This window comes from Ambystoma mexicanum, chromosome 6q (genome assembly GCF_040938575.1).
Source record: "Ambystoma mexicanum isolate Mex_15411 chromosome 6q, UKY_AmexF1_1, whole genome shotgun sequence".
Taxonomy (NCBI): domain Eukaryota; kingdom Metazoa; phylum Chordata; class Amphibia; order Caudata; family Ambystomatidae; genus Ambystoma; species Ambystoma mexicanum.
Window position 1 is genome coordinate 1,257,893,643 of NC_090937.1, and position 20,230 is coordinate 1,257,913,872.

Sequence of the window (20,230 nt, forward strand, 5' to 3'; positions counted from 1 at the left end):
TTCTCCTCCTGGTTAAGGCACGTAGTACAGTAGAAAATAACTGTAAAGGAAACCACAGTCTGCACCTTGAAGGGTTTCAGCACAGAGCACTGCTGTATGCAACCAGTGAGGGTAGTACGTCCGTACCTTTCCGTCTAAAAAGAAAGACACACATTTTAGACTGCAAATGCACACACACTTCTGCCAAATAGAACTGACTTAAAAAGTGTAAGGGCCTATAATTGCAAAACCCCATTCAAAACTCTGTGAATTAAACCTTAAATGTGAAAATGTGTGGACGGAGCTCAGTGTGATAAAAGGACTATGTAATCTATGTGTAAAAACAGAACTTTGTATCATGAAATGTTACCTGCGATGTACAGGGGACATGCACTTCCCAAGAGATTGAAAGACAACTGTTATAGCAAAAAGCAAATGTTTTCAATCAATGGACTATGGAGAATATCATTTTAAAGAACAAATTACACCACAGCACTTACACAAAACCCACACCAGGTGTAACTGGTTAGTGATTTGGGGGTGGGAAGATTATAGTCTTTATTTCCTTCAATAAGACACTTTTTTAGGAGATTAAAGACAAGACGAATTATATCACAAAATGAAGCTTCCTACACCCTCACCTGAACTGTAATGAGGTTTATGACCCTCTCAAAGAAGCACTACAATGAACACCCCGCTATAAGAAGGATTGGACTCCTTTCAGCGGTAGAAACATAACCCTGTAACTTTAATAAAAGCTGACTTCTATCCCAAGCTTGCCCCTCTCACAAACACATCATCCACTGTGGTGTCCCAGAAGGATCCTGCACTGCTCCCACACTATACAATCTCTTTACTAAGCCCCTTTTTGATAGACTGGATGCACTTCGTATCGCATACACTAATTATGCTGATGATACCCAAGTGCTCCTTCCCTTAACCAGTATATATCACCAAGACGCCACAGCATTAAGACTAATCTACTCCACTATCCAAGCATGGATGGCCACTAACGGCCTATGCCTTAACGGGGACAAGACAGAAAACCTCATTCTTGGTAAAAAGGCTACTCTAGCCAAACTAGACTGCCTATACGCCAACTTCACCATAGACAAGTGCACCATCCCAGTCTTATCCTCAGTTAAAACTTTAGGGGTCCACATTGACGCTACCCTCTCTATGAACAAACGAGTTAGAGCCATTGTCTCTGCATCCGTCCTTAGCACGAAACTCATCAACGCTATTAAACCCTTCCTAACCAAGGAAACCTGCCTCTCCATAGCCACCATAGCACCATAGGAGCCAAGCTCGACTATTGTAACGCGCTCCTAGCCAGCACCTCTATGAAAAACGTAAACCGACTCCAAATAACCCAAAACAACTCCCTAAGAGCTGCATTAAGTATCCCCAGGAGAGACCACATCTCACAAGCTAGAAAGTCGGCTCACTGGCTCCCAGTCAAAGACCGCATCACATTCAAAATCCTCACAGCCACTCATGCATTAACTATACTGCACACCCTATCTTTCAGGCACGCTATCCAGATCCACCTCAAGCAGGCCCACAAGATCTAACTACACCGATTTACTCACTGTACCGCCCATTAACAGGGCCAAAGCAGGAGGGATAGGCTTCCCATACATAGCCGCTAAGCTGTGGAATTCACTCCCCACTGCCCTCAGAGCTGAAACCTCTCTCCCTGCCTTTAGAAGAAACCTCAAAACTGTTCTCTTCAACTAACCTGCCTTTCCCTCTCACTCCCTCCCCTCTCCCCTCTCCCCCTCTCTACCTGTTTCCTTAAATTGTTCCATGCACAGTTCACAGCAACTTTGCCTGTTTGTTTCCTGATATGTAACTAAGTGATGTTCATTCTCTGTAACAAGTGCCACAATGCCTCTGTGCTGATGTGCGCTCTACAAATATGAATAAATAAACAAATAAGCTACACTTTAATGAGAACTGTGATCGCAGTGCCTTCCAGAAAGGAAGAAAGGACCAGCACCTCCGAGCAGGTCTGTTTGATGAGGTCTGTCACACTCCTACAGCATGCACGCTCTTTAGCCCAACCACTATAACATTAAGAAAGCTGATTTTTACATCAATTAGTACAGTACTGTGCATGTTAGCCAACAAGAGGGTTGACTTGTTAAATTTGGCTATAACTGCAATTGAGGAACATTTAATTAAATACAACTGCTGTCTGCTTGCCTCACACAGTCATGAGGAGGCCCCACACATTACTGGGCAGGGCTTCAGACTGCATGTAAAAAAAGTAAGCTGCAGAAAGCCTCAACATTTAGAGGTACAAGGCACCTTATGCAGCCATGCTGTCTAATCACCCACCATTTGCACCATCTGTTACCCACACACCCATGCCTGCAGTAATCTAATGTTAATAATTCAGAACAAAACTGCTCATCACAACGGACAACATTCTGTGGGGTGGCTTGCAAATAAACATACAGTTTCAATCAGACAATAGAATACAACTGAATGAAAACTGTCTGGGTAGAATAACTCCACAAGTTACAAGAACACTTAATTGCCTGCCAGACAAACACTTTTAATCCCCATACAGACACAATACAAAACATACAGGGGCCTTTTCCTGCCATGAAAAATCCATGACTTCCCACCCACTCCTATTACAAATGAAATATGTGTGATGTGACAAGTACTGTAATCAGGAGATGTTAGGAAAGGAGTAATACCAAGGGAGATAGGCATGCTAATCCCCAACCATGTGCCTTTCCCAGTCACTTACCTGTCTCACTCCTATTCACCAATTTCAGTCTCTTTCCTCAGACTAAATGTTCAGGCTCTCTGCAGCTTATTTTTATACATGCAGTGTGAAGCCCTGCCCAGCAATGTCTGGGGCCGGCCCAAGACTGCGTGAGCCAATCAGACAGCAGTTACACTATTTAAATGTTCAATCACAGTTCTAGCAACATTTAAAAATCAACCCTCTTGTTGGCTAACAAGCCCAGCCCTGTGTGAGCCAATCAAAATCATTGCATTTATTTAAAATGTCTACCTACTCAATCACAGTTCCAGCAAAATTAAAACCAACCCTCTTCTTGGCTAACACACCCAGCCCTGTGTGAGCCAATCAAAATCATTGCATTTATTTAAAATGTCTACCTACTCAATCACAGTTCCAGCAACATTTAAAACCAACCCTCTTCTTGGCTAACAAACACAGCACTGTGTGAGCCAATCAACATCATTGCATTTATTTAAAATGTCTACCTACTCAATCACAGTTCCAGCAACATTTAAAATCAACCCTCTTGTTGGCTAACAGACACACATTTTTTTTTAAAAAACATGGAAATATCCCTGTTCACTTTTTCTTATAACATATTGAGTGGTCATTACAAGTTACTGATACCCTCATAGTTGCATTTTTTTAAATATCATGTAAGTGTTATAAAATTACACGATTATTTTCAGCATGCTAACAGCACACTAATTCTAATGTTCCTTAGCATCAAATATATCCAAACTACTTATAGAAGCAAGCTTAATTAACTATTGCATTTGTTGGAAACATTTTGAAAAAATAAACAGGTATCATTTTCCAGTTTTAATTAATAAAAAAAAAGAGGCAAACTTTCAGTCCATGTGTATTTGCCTCTTGTCCAGCAACGGAGCGTTATGAAGCATTTCACTATTGTAGCATCCAGTGACATGATTCATAACGCTATGTTTCCTCGTGCATTGCATGTTTCAGGAAGCAGTTAATAACAGCGTTATAAAGCATTTCACTAGCTTCAGGAAGCAGTTAATTCTTAACGGAGCGTTATGAAGCATTTCACTATTGTAGCATCTCGTGAAATGCTTCATAACGCTACGTTTCCTCGTGCATTGCATACTTCAGGAAGCAGTTAATAACGGAGCGTTATGAAGCATTTCACGAGATGCGATTGTTGCATCCAGTGACATGATTCATAACACTACGTTGGCTCAGGAAGCTGTGCACAGCTCGGAACTCTGCTGCTTTAGTCTGCTATTTCCGACTCACGAGGGTGCTGCTAGAGCTTAATGCAGCCAATCAGCATTAAGCCGAAGACAGCCGAAGACAAGGGGATACCGGATCAGTAGGGGATACCAAATATTACAGAACAGCCCCATAAGTGATCTCAGCCCCCACTTGTAGCCTTCCCCCTGGGAAAACTTGACAAAATTGTTGGGGAGAGTGGCCCTCCTCGGAGTAGCAAAAGTCTGATCAAAATCGGTTAAGATTTGGCCACGAAACATGACGTTGAGCAGAGCTCCCCTCCCCCGACTGCACTCAGCCGCTCACGAAGAAGGTGACAGACAAGCTGATCCTCAGACGCACAGTAGAAAGACTCAAACAGAGATTAGGGGTCTGCAGCAACCTGACGTCGCCCCCAGCTACGAGCGCCCCCTTCAGAGGAGGAGTGTTGAGGAGGCAACGACCCGAGGCGACATCGAGGAGGTCCCAACAAACTTACCGGACTGCCGGAGATCCTCGGGCAGACCCACGGACTTCCCCTGCACAGCTCGGAAAGCCGCGGCTTCAGAATTCTCCTGATTGAGGAACACCCATCGGGGTTGGAGAAGTGCATTTTGAATAGCTCTGAGCACTGCAGAGGCAGTTACAGACGTGTCCACCGTGAGTAGTACACGCACTCCACCCATTCGTACGAGGGCCCTTGCAGTTTATTACGAGCGAACCCTACGCTCGCCATTACGCACGCACTCCTCTTCCTACATGATGTCGGACTGCCGGAGAAGACAGGCCGAAACAAGCAAGTGAGGCGAAAACGTGCACACTACAAAAGGACCCTGAGCCCCGCAGCATACGGACTGCCCTGAGCTTTCATCCTGCTCCCACTGTCACGCTGTGCAGCTGATGCAATTTGGAGGTGCGGCACGGGGACTGCACTATCCTAGGGGTGAGAAGTCAGTGTTACACAGGGACACGGAGCATCACATGAGGTGAGAAACGTTACGCTGTTCTGTAATATTTGGTATCCCCTACTGATCCGGTATCCCCTTGTCTTCGGCTGTCTTCGGCTTAATGCTGATTGGCTGCATTAAGCTCTAGCAGCACCCTCGTGAGTCGGAAATAGCAGACTAAAGCAGCAGAGTTCCGAGCTGTGCACAGCTTCCTGAGCCAACGTAGTGTTATGAATCATGTCACTGGATGCAACAATCGCATCTCGTGAAATGCTTCATAACGCTCCGTTATTAACTGCTTCCTGAAGTATGCAATGCACGAGGAAACGTAGCGTTATGAAGCATTTCACGAGATGCTACAATAGTGAAATGCTTCATAACGCTCCGTTAAGAATTAACTGCTTCCTGAAGCTAGTGAAATGCTTTATAACGCTGTTATTAACTGCTTCCTGAAACATGCAATGCACGAGGAAACATAGCGTTATGAATCATGTCACTGGATGCTACAATAGTGAAATGCTTCATAACGCTCCGTTGCTGGACAAGAGGCAAATACACATGGACTGAAAGTTTGCCTCTTTTTTTTTATTAATTAAAACTGGAAAATGATACCTGTTTATTTTTTCAAAATGTTTCCAACAAATGCAATAGTTAATTAAGCTTGCTTCTATAAGTAGTTTGGATATATTTGATGCTAAGGAACATTAGAATTAGTGTGCTGTTAGCATGCTGAAAATAATCGTGTAATTTTATAACACTTACATGATATTTAAAAAAATGCAACTATGAGGGTATCAGTAACTTGTAATGACCACTCAATATGTTATAAGAAAAAGTGAACAGGGATATTTCCATGTTTTTTAAAAAAAAATGTGTGTCTGTTAGCCAACAAGAGGGTTGATTTTAAATGTTGCTGGAACTGTGATTGAGTAGGTAGACATTTTAAATAAATGCAATGATGTTGATTGGCTCACACAGTGCTGTGTTTGTTAGCCAAGAAGAGGGTTGGTTTTAAATGTTGCTGGAACTGTGATTGAGTAGGTAGACATTTTAAATAAATGCAATGATTTTGATTGGCTCACACAGGGCTGGGTGTGTTAGCCAAGAAGAGGGTTGGTTTTAATTTTGCTGGAACTGTGATTGAGTAGGTAGACATTTTAAATAAATGCAATGATTTTGATTGGCTCACACAGGGCTGGGCTTGTTAGCCAACAAGAGGGTTGATTTTTAAATGTTGCTAGAACTGTGATTGAACATTTAAATAGTGTAACTGCTGTCTGATTGGCTCACGCAGTCTTGGGCCGGCCCCAGACATTGCTGGGCAGGGCTTCACACTGCATGTATAAAAATAAGCTGCAGAGAGCCTGAACATTTAGTCTGAGGAAAGAGACTGAAATTGGTGAATAGGAGTGAGACAGGTAAGTGACTGGGAAAGGCACATGGTTGGGGATTAGCATGCCTATCTCCCTTGGTATTACTCCTTTCCTAACATCTCCTGATTACAGTACTTGTCACATCACACATATTTCATTTGTAATAGGAGTGGGTGGGAAGTCATGGATTTTTCATGGCAGGAAAAGGCCCCTGTATGTTTTGTATTGTGTCTGTATGGGGATTAAAAGTGTTTGTCTGGCAGGCAATTAAGTGTTGTTGTAACTTGTGGAGTTATTCTACCCAGACAGTTTTCATTCAGTTGTATTCTATTGTCTGATTGAAACTGTATGTTTATTTGCAAGCCACCCCACAGAATGTTGTCCGTTGTGATGAGCAGTTTTGTTCTGAATTATTAACATTAGATTACTGCAGGCATGGGTGTGTGGGTAACAGATGGTGCAAATGGTGGGTGATTAGACAGCATGGCTGCATAAGGTGCCTTGTACCTCTAAATGTTGAGGCTTTCTGCAGCTTACTTTTTTTACATGCAGTCTGAAGCCCTGCCCAGTAATGTGTGGGGCCTCCTCATGACTGTGTGAGGCAAGCAGACAGCAGTTGTATTTAATTAAATGTTCCTCAATTGCAGTTATAGCCAAATTTAACAAGTCAACCCTCTTGTTGGCTAACATGCACAGTACTGTACTAATTGATGTAAAAATCAGCTTTCTTAATGTTATAGTGGTTGGGCTAAAGAGCGTGCATGCTGTAGGAGTGTGACAGACCTCATCAAACAGACCTGCTCGGAGGTGCTGGTCCTTTCTTCCTTTCTGGAAGGCACTGCGATCACAGTTCTCATTAAAGTGTAGCTTATTTGTTTATTTATTCATATTTGTAGAGCGCACATCAGCACAGAGGCATTGTGGCACTTGTTACAGAGAATGAACATCACTTAGTTACATATCAGGAAACAAACAGGCAAAGTTGCTGTGAACTGTGCATGGAACAATTTAAGGAAACAGGTAGAGAGGGGGAGAGGGGAGAGGGGAGGGAGTGAGAGGGAAAGGCAGGTTAGTTGAAGAGAACAGTTTTGAGGTTTCTTCTAAAGGCAGGGAGAGAGGTTTCAGCTCTGAGGGCAGTGGGGAGTGAATTCCACAGCTTAGCGGCTATGTATGGGAAGCCTATCCCTCCTGCTTTGGCCCTGTTAATGGGCGGTACAGTGAGTAAATCGGTGTAGTTAGATCTTGTGGGCCTGCTTGAGGTGGATCTGGATAGCGTGCCTGAAAGATAGGGTGTGCAGTATAGTTAATGCATGAGTGGCTGTGAGGATTTTGAATGTGATGCGGTCTTTGACTGGGAGCCAGTGAGCCGACTTTCTAGCTTGTGAGATGTGGTCTCTCCTGGGGATACTTAATGCAGCTCTTAGGGAGTTGTTTTGGGTTATTTGGAGTCGGTTTACGTTTTTCATAGAGGTGCTGGCTAGGAGCGCGTTACAATAGTCGAGCTTGGCTCCTATGGTGCTATGGTGGCTATGGAGAGGCAGGTTTCCTTGGTTAGGAAGGGTTTAATAGCGTTGATGAGTTTCGTGCTAAGGACGGATGCAGAGACAATGGCTCTAACTCGTTTGTTCATAGAGAGGGTAGCGTCAATGTGGACCCCTAAAGTTTTAACTGAGGATAAGACTGGGATGGTGCACTTGTCTATGGTGAAGTTGGCGTATAGGCAGTCTAGTTTGGCTAGAGTAGCCTTTTTACCAAGAATGAGGTTTTCTGTCTTGTCCCCGTTAAGGCATAGGCCGTTAGTGGCCATCCATGCTTGGATAGTGGAGTAGATTAGTCTTAATGCTGTGGCGTCTTGGTGATATATACTGGTTAAGGGAAGGAGCACTTGGGTATCATCAGCATAATTAGTGTATGCGATACGAAGTGCATCCAGTCTATCAAAAAGGGGCTTAGTAAAGAGATTGTATAGTGTGGGAGCAGTGCAGGATCCTTCTGGGACACCACAGTGGATGATGTGTTTGTGAGAGGGGCAAGCTTGGGATAGAAGTCAGCTTTTATTAAAGTTACAGGGTTATGTTTCTACCGCTGAAAGGAGTCCAATCCTTCTTATAGCGGGGTGTTCATTGTAGTGCTTCTTTGAGAGGGTCATAAACCTCATTACAGTTCAGGTGAGGGTGTAGGAAGCTTCATTTTGTGATATAATTCGTCTTGTCTTTAATCTCCTAAAAAAGTGTCTTATTGAAGGAAATAAAGACTATAATCTTCCCACCCCCAAATCACTAACCAGTTACACCTGGTGTGGGTTTTGTGTAAGTGCTGTGGTGTAATTTGTTCTTTAAAATGATATTCTCCATAGTCCATTGATTGAAAACATTTGCTTTTTGCTATAACAGTTGTCTTTCAATCTCTTGGGAAGTGCATGTCCCCTGTACATCGCAGGTAACATTTCATGATACAAAGTTCTGTTTTTACACATAGATTACATAGTCCTTTTATCACACTGAGCTCCGTCCACACATTTTCACATTTAAGGTTTAATTCACAGAGTTTTGAATGGGGTTTTGCAATTATAGGCCCTTACACTTTTTAAGTCAGTTCTATTTGGCAGAAGTGTGTGTGCATTTGCAGTCTAAAATGTGTGTCTTTCTTTTTAGACGGAAAGGTACGGACGTACTACCCTCACTGGTTGCATACAGCAGTGCTCTGTGCTGAAACCCTTCAAGGTGCAGACTGTGGTTTCCTTTACAGTTATTTTCTACTGTACTACGTGCCTTAACCAGGAGGAGAATAAACTGGTAAGCTGTGCCCAGTTGCGGCATTCTGTTTTCATCTGACTTGCCAAAACCGAATTTAGGTGTGCCCAGTTGCTGCATTCTGTTTTCATTTTGCTTGCCAAAATTGAACTTAGTTGTGCCCAGTTGCTGCATTCTGGTTTCACCTGCCTTGCCAAAACCGAATTTAGCTGTGCCCAGTTGCTGCATTCCATTTTCACTGTGTCTTGCCAAAACCGAATTTAGCTCTGCTCAGTAGCTGCACTCTGTTTTCACTGTTTCCTGCTGTGAACGAGCTAGCTTTGCCTTGGGGTTGCTTGGTGTCTTCATTAGCTGGTGTGCAACCCTCTGACTCCCCCCTCCCTTGTGCCACCCACCCCATCCCCTACCCGCCCGAATGCATCAGTGCCCAACACTGGTAAGTGTCTTCCCCCCTCCACTGCAGCCAACCATGTCGCCATCTAGGTCTCCTAACTATCTCATATCCTTCTCCTATCACTAAATCTGGCCAGAAGAAACTTAAGAAGGACATACTGGGCTCCACCCCAGGCCTTCCTATTGCAGACAACTATATCACGGTTTCCGCCAGAGAGACTCTCACTGACATCCTCTTCTTCCTTAAGGCACCTGACCTATGGACTCACTACATTGCTGGCTTTCTCTCGTCTATCGCCTCTTCTCCCATTAATGGTGGCACTCGCTGGGTGGTTTTTCTTGACCTCTTCACCATTTCCAGAGTCATCATTAATGTCTTTTTCAATGGAACAATCATGGTTCAGGGTCCTCAACCAAACCTTATTCTCTTGACAGGCTCCTCCCTCGCCTCTCTAACCTCACCTCTCCCTCCGGCCAGGCTCCCTTGCCTTCTGTTCCCTCCTCCTACTCCTCCTCCTCCTCCTCCTCCTCCTCCTCCTCTGCACAGGCTCCCTTCCCTTCTGTGCCTTCCTCCTCCTCTACACAGGCCTCCTTGCCCTCTAAGCCCCCCCTTCTGTACAGGCGCTCCTGCCCTACTGTATTGTCCCAGCTCCCTTGTTGGCCTTGGCTCCTTCGCCAACCTCCACTATTCCCATTGTCCTCTTGCCACTCTGGGGGGTGGGGGATCTTCAAAGATGGCAAGCTGCTCCACATTGCCACTCTCAACACTCACTCTGCCGTCAAATACTCGTCTGACATCTGCAACCTCCTCGAACTCATGAATCTTGATTATCGCTCATCTTCCCTGAATGGATACTTGTATCCATCAACCCTACTCGTGCCTACTCCTCCTTCGGGTGCCTAGTTTGCAGACTCTCACTCTCCCCTAAATTGTCTCTCATTATGGCCACCTATCGGCCATCAGGTCAGTCCACTCTCTTCATCTCGGAATGGGCTGACCGGGCCTCCTCCTGCTAATGGGTGATCTGAACATGCATCTAGACTCTCCTGACTCCTCAGGTCCATTCTGCAACCTCTGCGACTTTCTCCCTCTCTATCCTACCCTCTACCGCCACGCACACCGCAGGCCACACCTTGGATGTTCTCATCTCTACCGACATCCCTCTCACTACCTCCCTCTCTTGGACTGACCACTCTTCTCTCAACACACCTGAAGCCCTCCTCTCCTCTTGCTGCAACACACCCGGCACAGACACTTGGCTTCAAAGTCACCAGACCCATGAAAAAAGTGACATTGGCTGCCTTTGCCTTAACCTACTGTCCTCCACCCATTCCTTTGGCTAACTCCCACCCTGAGACAGCCCTCGCTAACCTCAATCTCTCTATCTCCAACACTCTTGACACTCTTGCCCCTGTCATGAGGGTCCGACTGAAGCCTTCCAAAAAGTGCAACTCTTGGTAAGACTCTAACCTGGCTGCCCTAAAACGCAACAGTATGGCAGCTCAGCGGAAATGGAACGTGTCTAATAAACTATCTGACAAACTGCCCTGCCGCCTCCTTTAAAGGCAATATTGACTCTGCATCCGCTCCAAAAAAAGAGTCTTTATTCAAGCCTGCATCTCTGCGGCATCAAACAACACGGCCAACCTTTTCAAAGTCTGCAAGGAACTGGTCAATCCTGCAGAAGCCTCTTTCTGTCACAACAACCCAGGACCTTTGCTCGGCTGTGGCTTCACACTTCACCACAAAAACCCAAGACATCCTTTCCACCCTCTCTTCTACGCCACTGCATACACCAATACCAGAGCCTCCCTTGGCCCCCCTCTACTTACCATCTCTTCTCTCATCCATCACACCTGATGAGGTGACCAGATAGGTCCGATCTATGAAGGCTTCATCCAAAGAGGTGGACCCTGTCCCTAAAAAACCATTAAAGACAATATTGACTCCCTCGCCCCAGTCTTGGCTGAGCTCTGCAGTCTCTCCTTTTCCACTGGAGGTTTTCCAACTGCCCTTAGCCCCTGCCCTGTGCACCCGCTGGTCAGAAACTCCTATGCTGACCCCTACATTTTGACAAACTACCGCCCTATCTCCATCACTCCTTTCCTGGGCAAACTCCTGGAGGAGTAGGCTATCTCTCAGCTGACCCTCCACACTGAATCTATTGGTTGCTTCCATGACCATCAGTCTGGCATTAGAGCCTCCAGAGGCATGGAAACTGTTCTTCTGAACACCCGTGAAGATGTGCTCTGAAATCCTGACACTAACACTCCCTCTGTCCTCATTCTCCTTGACCTCTCCTCTGCCTTTGACAGGGTTAACCACAACATCCTGATCGCACGTCTCCGTGACACCCTGGGATTCACAGGTCAGGCTGTGGCATGGTTAACCTCCTTTCTCTCCGACCGCCCATTCCAGGCTGAACTCATAATGTTTCTCTCGACTATAGCTCTATCAACATATGGCATCCCCCTGGTTCTTCAATGTCTATATGGTTGCCTTGGCACGTGTGATTGTCACTTTCACCTCTAACATCCAGTGTTACGAGGATGACACATAACTATCTTTCAGGCTACCCTCAGCCGCCACCTACTCTTCAGCTCATATCTGAATGTCTGTCCGCTAATCAGTCATTGTGTGCTGCAAACGACCTCTGCCTCAACTCCAGTAAGATTGAGATCGTTCGCATTGGGACCCCTGCTCCCGCTTTCCCACTTTCACTGTGGCCGGCCTCCCTTGGTCCTGCGCCCGCACCCACCTGCGAGGCAAGAAACCTTGGGGTCATTTTTGACTCCTCTCTCCTTCTCCTCTCACATTCAGGACATCTGTAAAAAGTCTAACTGTCAGCTACACCTCCTCAGAGGTACTTTACCTTTCCTCACTTTCCCCCAGCAGCGCACTGTCTCCAGAGCACTGGTTCTCTCTTGGCTGGACTATTGCAACAGCCTCTTCCTCAAACTCCCTTCTGCCCCTCGCCGTCTGCAACTCATCCAGAATAGAACCGCAAGACTTATCCTTTGCCTCAAGACCAGGAACCGCATCTCTCTGCCGCTGCAATCCCGTCACTGGCTCCCTGTGGCTGCAAGGATCAAGGTCAAGACCCTCTGCATTGTTTACCAGGCTTTCTGGGACCTGGGACCTACCTACCTGCAATGCAGCTTTCCTAAATACTGTCCCTCACGAGCCCTCTGCTCATCTACCTCCAACCTTCTACGAGTGAGCCGGTTCTGCAAGCAGAGATTTGGAGGGAGATCCTTATCCTCAGCAGGTGCTTCCCTTCTAGAATAGCCTCCTTGCCGCCCTCCGTCTTGAGCCTGATCTTCATAAATTACAGAAACTCCTCAAGAACTTCCTCTTCTCCTCTTCCTAATCTCTCCCACTACCCTGCTAACCTAGTTCTCTGCTCTCTCCCGCTCTTCCTCTAGCTTGCTGACTGGCCGCCTGGTGTGCCTCGGAGTCTCATAGGTCGCAGGCACCCCCGCCAGTCTTCTTTCACACTTGCCTCAGTGCACTGCATCCCACCCACACTCACTGCACTTGTGAAATAACCCAAGAGATTGGCTCTCTCTGCACTTACCCCAGTCTCCAATGACCGGGTGTACTTGGTACTCCCCATCCCTGTGACCATCTAAGCACTTAGCCGATCCATGCACCCTGTGCCTGAAGATCGCCTGTCTGTTCTCCATTGTATGCACCCTCAATTGTACTGGTAAAACTGCAGAATCACCATCAGGCCTATTTGCTGCATCTCAAACTGTTAAATGTATTTTACGCACTTACTCTGCCTGTGGAGACTATTATTGTCTCAGAATTTAAACAAGTTCTCTGAGTTGCAGTTGTTTTTTTCCCCATGTTCCCCACCCTCCTTGAGTGCTTTGAAACACTAGTCTGTGTATAGGCGCTATATAAATGAACAAAACCATACCAAACCAAGGTGTTTGTTTGGTGATCGCTTTCAAAGCCGTTGGGTTTCAGGGAGGCGCCGGCACACAGAAAATGTAATCCAAATTGGCTATGTAAGCACCCTTCAGCTGTAAAATGCTGGAGGAAATTATCTATCTAATGCTTTGGTGGCGGTATGTTTTCAAGTGAAAGAGCCCAAAACTGTTCTCACACACTTGTACGCTTGCTCCATCCATCGCACTCATTTCCTTGAACACAGTTTCACTTTCACACTCACACAAACTGTTGGGTAGGACTTAAGCAATGGGCAGCTCTATTCATTGTTGGGCAAGATTATGCAAGTTACGCTTGTATGAAATCCCACTGACAAAGCATTTCATCATTCTGTGGTGAATAATATGAAAGGCACATATGTTGCTCAGAAGTAGTGATGTTCTAGACTTCTTACACCACCTAAAAGACACTGATGTGTTTTTAGGTGCTATGAGTACTTCTGTATATTATATAATGAAATGGAGTAGAAAATGTATTCAGGACAGTTTCAACTTTCCAATTCTAAATGTCTCGACAGTAGTTTAGGCTCTTTCCTTGCTCTATAACCCTTAATGGTCATACTTTCAATTTCCATTGACAAGCCCACAATTTGGTACCACACCCATTCATACGACATTTAAGGTTAGATATGTAGCATAGAATTTTCAACTTGGTAGATGTTCTACTGAGATGTACACTTGTCTGTTTAGAGAGGTGTCAGGCATACGCCTCTCAATGAATCAGGTGCCGTTAGGTAGGAATTGGTGTAGTCACACTGGGTGAGACTACACAAGATTTATCTTCTTGGTATTAGGTAACCCACCTTTTGGTATAGGTCTGTACTCCACAAGTTGGTAGTGTGACTGAGCAGCCAGGGCTATCTCAAGAAGGGTATATGTGAGCTGTAGAGCTGTACAGATGAAATCAGTCAATACAAGGAACCAAGTAACACTTACACTCAAGGTTTCAGTTGTAAATAATTATTCTCCAGCATGGGGTCTGGCATGGATTCACATGCTCATGAATATTCACCGTCTTCAGGCTGGGAATCCTCAGTAAAAGAAAACAGTTTCACTTTTGTTTACAAACTGTCTTTCTCCTATAAACCAATCATTGAGCTCTGGATTCTACTGCCCCCAGCCAATGACAGCCCTCTCCCTAAGCCCCTCCTCTGTGAGCCATCTTCAGATGTTTACCGAGTGTTTGTCATTCGAAGTTTCCAGAAGGCCATCGGGCCTACACCGGACCATGTCGGAGGAGAAGAAGGACGGGGCTTCCCTCTTCAACTCAGCACCAGCTGCGGTTTGAGGAATGTTTACGTGGAGGACAATAATTCCAAGTGCCTTCATTATCTTCACCCGACACACAAGGAGGAGGAATGCGAGATCTGTCGTGGCTTTACCAAGCGCACTTTGAAGGATCGGCACATCAGACTGGCGGCGTTGCTTAAAGCAGAACAGCTGTTACTTGTCAAGCCATTGAAATTGGAAGGGAAGAAATAGAAAGCTACTTCAGGCTGTTATGCAAGCCCCATTCCAGGATTTTAAAAAAAGATATAAATGGTTGGTACTTTTGGGCATAGATTTTGGGAAAACACTGTTAGGGACAATTTACATTTCTGTGCTAATTCCCTTCAACCTTAGAGACCCCCAGCTCTTGCTGGACTTTAGGACTTTTTATTTTTAACCATGGAGCGAGTGACACCCTTTTTCTCACTCACTCATGTGTTTTGATCTGATTTGTAGTTGCATTTCCTTTGTTTTTGTAGTCTGACAAACTCCATAGGAATATACTTTTTGTATGGTGACACACAGCACCTTCAGTGCAGTGTCACAAAGAAATCCTTTAGATTTCTCTGAAGGTTTAAATACCTTTTCTTGGGTGAACTACAGTTCCCAAGTATAGTGAAGTGAAATTGACTTTACTTACCTTTTGGTCCAGCACACACCATTTTACGTGGAGTGCTGGTGGGTTACTTAGTAGCTCCTTTTCCTACTTACTCATGTAATATCTTTTTTATGTTACCCTCACGACTTTTAATGGCTTGTGGCAGTGGATTAATTTTCCTACCATTGTGCTTTTCTACCGCTGGCTGAATTGTCAGCTGCAGCCCATGGGTGACCATTTTGTCAAAATGGCCCCAGTCTTCTTTTTTTGCCATTTCTTGCTTGTGAGGTCTCTCTTGGGTTTTACTCTGCACGCAAAACAAGGAAGCGAGGGAGGTGCCGAAACTCCCTGTCCTTAGTCTCCTTCGTAACCTGAATGCACCCAGTCCTTATTGGCTGGCTGTCCTTATAGGACAGCCAGCCTGCTGTGAGTGACAGCTAGGCTGTGCATGAATGGGAGAAACCTGCATGAAAGGCGAGGCTTCTTGTATTGAAGACATGTAAAAGCAAAAGGAAATATCGAGGCCGAGTACCTTCGAAGGAAATACACCAAACACAGGTTATAAAGATTCACAGATCTTTATTCAAAGTAACTGAACAGTTTTCAAATGAACAAAGTATCGGATAGCTATCTGGCCCTCAGTACATCACAGCGAATACCAGGCCTTTCAGTGTGTGTAGTGAGTGGGACTGTACATCAGAACATTTGCTCTTTTATACAATTTCTAATCTGATGTCCAGCCCACCTATAGGTCAATCATTCTTCGGGTTAGGGGTTTGTGCCGGGTTCACTACTAATTTGGTCATCTATATGCATATGGGTTATTCCTAGTTCATACACAAACAGGTCACAATAGGAACAGTGTATCTTCGGATTTAACATTAAGCCTTCGTACACGTTTTATACAATGTAGTTCAAATGTTCGCATTCAGTATTTAAACAACATTGTGCTTAATATATGCTCACGGATCGGTTTCGTTGGCACAGGTAATCCTCAATCCACAGGTCAACGAAGGACAAGGTCTTATTACATGACCCTAACATTTGGCCTGCGGGCAGTTTAGGCACTAACCCAAATGCGAAGGTCGAGTCGGCCATGTTACAAACAGAAGAACACTGTCCACCATTTTAGAACAAAGGGTGACTTTGGAGCGAGAATCAAAATGGCGGATGAACCTAAAATGGCGGCAAAGTCGATCTAAAATCAGAACTTTACAACGTGGATTTCTTCGCAGAGCGACTGGGCTTAGGCCAATATATACTATAAAGGAGGCACAATATGATATCCCGTTTAACAGACAGTCCACCACTGGAAGAAACATCCGACAAAGGAATTGTGAAGAGAAGCTTGCTGCATCCTCCTGGACCGTTGAACTGCCTGGTGAAGCCCTGCTGCTGTGCTGAAACTGCTTTTCCTAATCGACAAGAGCAGCTCTGGAAAGGACAACTTCTACCCTTGGGTTGGTGAGACCAGCTAACCCCAAGAAGAACTTTGCTGGAAGACCTTCCCCAACTCCCTGTACTGCTGGAACGAAGTGCCAAGGGTCGAGAAATCCATAGTCGAGTGCATCGACTTTAAGCCATACCGAAGCTCCAGGAAAATCCTGAGGACTCTCCGGAAGCAGGACGACCCAAGCTTGAGTCACCACACCAGACCGCTGGACTCAGAGAGCGATGGAAGCCCATCCAGTCTCCAAGATCTGCGGTGGTGCTAATTGACAGTAGCTGAAACCGCAAAGGGCCGCTAAACTGAAAAGAGCCCATAGCTGCCGCCAACCTCCAAACTGCTGTGCAGGAGTCCTCCAGACGTCCTTCCTCTTGTCCCCACGACTGAGGTCCAGGAACCCAGGATCTGCAAGTCTGCAACCAGGATAGAAGCCAGCTGGATCCTCTTCTTTTAAACTATGGTACTGTTCTGACTCAGGGGTACTTACCTCTTTGTCTGTAGCTTGCTTGTATCAGTTGAGACTTGCAGTAGCTGCCTTTCTAGAGATATTTTAGCTCTAACGTTTGACAAAGTTTAAACGATCGTGTCCCAACAGTGCTTTTCTGCAACAAACTCTCCAACTTTGTGCAAGACTTTTTGCTTTCTAAGAAGTGCTTCCGCTCCATAGACTTTGCTCCAAATTGACTTTGGTTGTTTTGGCTCCTTGCAGACTCTTCTGTCCCATTGACTTTGATTCTAACTGTCCCTCATAGGTGAGACATTGGTTTTTAACTAAGAGTGCTGGTAAAGGTTTTTATCTAGACTTCATTGGAAGATTTGAAAGTGCTCACATGCTCTGAGAACCTGTTAACCTTTTTCCTTCCTTTAACCTTTGCTTTCTGCCAACCTCAGAATTTACCAAGCACAAAAGTGATATATAAATGCCAATACTGTCCTACTTAGTGAAGTCACCTCAGGGTGTAGGAAGTGTGTATGAAGCTTCTCTCACGAATATCTACTTGCTTATCTTGATTGTGAGAACGTGTTATGAAGTGTATTTTTATTGTTGCACATTGTCCTTTTTAAAGAATGCTTATCTAAACCTAACCATTACATAAATAATTATTTTACTAGAAAACCTTGAGTGTAAGTGTTATTTGAATACTTGTATTTGTGCATTTTGATGCTACAGCTCTACAGATCACCTTGAACCCTCTTGAGATAAGCCTGGATGTTCAGTCACACTACCAACTTGTGTAGTACAGACCTATACCAATAAGTGGGTTACCTAATACCAAGAGGACAAGACTGGCGTAGTCTCCCTGAGGGTCACTGCATACAATCTTGCCTACCAAACACCAACATAACAGTCATGAGAATGACATTGGACCACATTGTTAAGATATTGAAAACGAAAAAATAAGCAGTAAGCATGCAATCAAAGGGCCTCATTCAGTTTCGGCGGTCCGGAATTAAAGTTCCAGTTTTCATGAATACCAGCACTTTACCAGATGGGCTGACTAGGAGTTTGCCGGTGGGGCACTTGACTTATGTCCATCCAAAAGCTGGAGCTTAGCAGGTTCCCTACCGCTAAAAAATTATGTCATTACTGGCACTTAAAGTCAGGATAAAAGGCTATATGATATTGTTAAAATTATTGCAGGATGCACATTGCATTGTCCTGTGTGAACAACTTTGATTAAACTGCCATAAGATACAACGTACCTCTGGTATGTGTGAAGTATATTGTGCGTGTAATTTAATGGACAACATTCTTCAAGTGCTCATGTGATTTTCATGAAGTAACTTACCATACTGTGTCTTTAAAGTGAATATAAATTGCCTGTATATTTACAATATTTCATGTACACATAGTAAACTGTATTTTTATGACTTCTTACAGATGACATGAGTAATCTGTGCCACATTTGTGCAGAGGTTACTTCGACCGTTGATGGACAGAGTGATGGGGTGCAAAATTGGGTAATACATATGATTTTCAGTGTTTTGTTTTCATTCCTAACTGTTATTTCAAAGATTGGCTAAGTCACAAGTAGTCTTATGAGAACATTGGACGTCGCACTCCACCAACTCCCGGTCATGCATCCTCCATGGACTCTAACTTGTCTGATGTCTCCTTGCCTCAGTTATTCTCACTTCAGCCTTTTCTCATGTCGCCTTCACTCGCCACTTTGTGTAAATGCTTGGAGGCTGCGTGGCCCGGTCTGGTTCAGCTTTCCTTGCACAGCTAATTCAAATCTCCTGGGCTTTTCTCCCCAACAGGATTTATCTTGCATAGCTAGGCTTTCCCCGGCAGAGCGTCAAACATCTCTATATTATCGGAGTACTTTGCATTACTCGGACGGTCTTCTTCACAGTAGTGTACTCATTTTTCTTCACACATAGATAAAAGGTTTCTACACCCCATGGGAGTTTTACTCCCCAAGGGGTGGGGCTCTCTTACGGTGAAGTTTCGCTTGCCTCTACCACTAAGGTGGGTATCTCATAGCAAGCTCACCTCCCTAGCCTCACCGGGAAAGGCTCCCCACTGTGGAGAAGTGACTGAATTCTGCGATCCGTCACATTGCACATTGTATATATGTATATTCAATGTATTGAACACCAAGGCTGCAATAATTTACAATTCGACACACAACTATGTGGAAATTATTCTATGTAAAACTGTTAGTGTTTTGATTTGAAGGCCTGGCATTCACATACATAGTTGGTAATCTGTTATTTTTCTTTCATTTCAATTAATGTTCTTTACCGTTGATTTCATAAATACAGTATTTTAATAACTATTGCCATATGTAGTGATGCTGACCGCATTTAACGTTACTTGAATCCTAAACTACTGTTCATATTTTGTTTAGATTGCGTGTGATACCTGCAATCTATGGTTCCACTTGGCCTGTACTGACAAAGAACAAAGACCAGCTGATGAGTGTTCAACATTTCTGTGCTACAGATGCTATAGGAGATGCCAAAGAAGTGATAACCCGTAGGTTATGCGAAAGCCTCTATGCCACCATGGGTGCCTCTGTATGTGACTGGGTTTAAAGTGATTTTATGATACCCATGCCTTTTCTGGACTGCCAGTACTCAGCAGCATTGACATTAATGTGGATTTGCTGCATATGTTTTTTGTGGGAAGAAGCACTTTCAAAATGAGCTGCTCCAACTTGGTCCTCAATTTGCAGACTATATACTTGTCATGTTTAAGAGTAAAGTAAAGAAAAGAAAGTGAATGCTACTTGCAGTTTTCATGTACATAATAAGTATTTGTAAAATAAAGTTTGAAGTTATGTTGTGTCTTGGTTTGGAATGGAGTATATAAATCATTGACATTACCTGCAGGCAATGGCATAAGTTACCACTGTTCAATATTTGTAATATTTGTTTCCTGCCAATTTCACTTCAGCATTGTACGTTTAGAATATGGTACTTGCAGTAGGAGTCCATGGGCCTAATTTACAAAAAAAGCACTAAATCTGCGCTAACAACTTTGCGCAAGAAAGATCATTGCATGGACGAAAAGAATAGCGTGGGGAGC

General features: G+C 44.5%; 1 long non-coding RNA gene across 1 annotated transcript; it reads left to right on the forward strand.

Moving 5' to 3' along the window:
- Positions 1 to 6,284: 6,284 nt before the first annotated feature.
- LOC138515608 (uncharacterized) lies at positions 6,285 to 19,982 on the forward strand. The gene is made up of 4 exons (XR_011282103.1): positions 6,285 to 6,323; positions 8,933 to 9,073; positions 18,578 to 18,657; positions 19,551 to 19,982. It is a non-coding gene; the product is annotated as an uncharacterized lncRNA (long non-coding RNA).
- Positions 19,983 to 20,230: the final 248 nt, after the last annotated feature.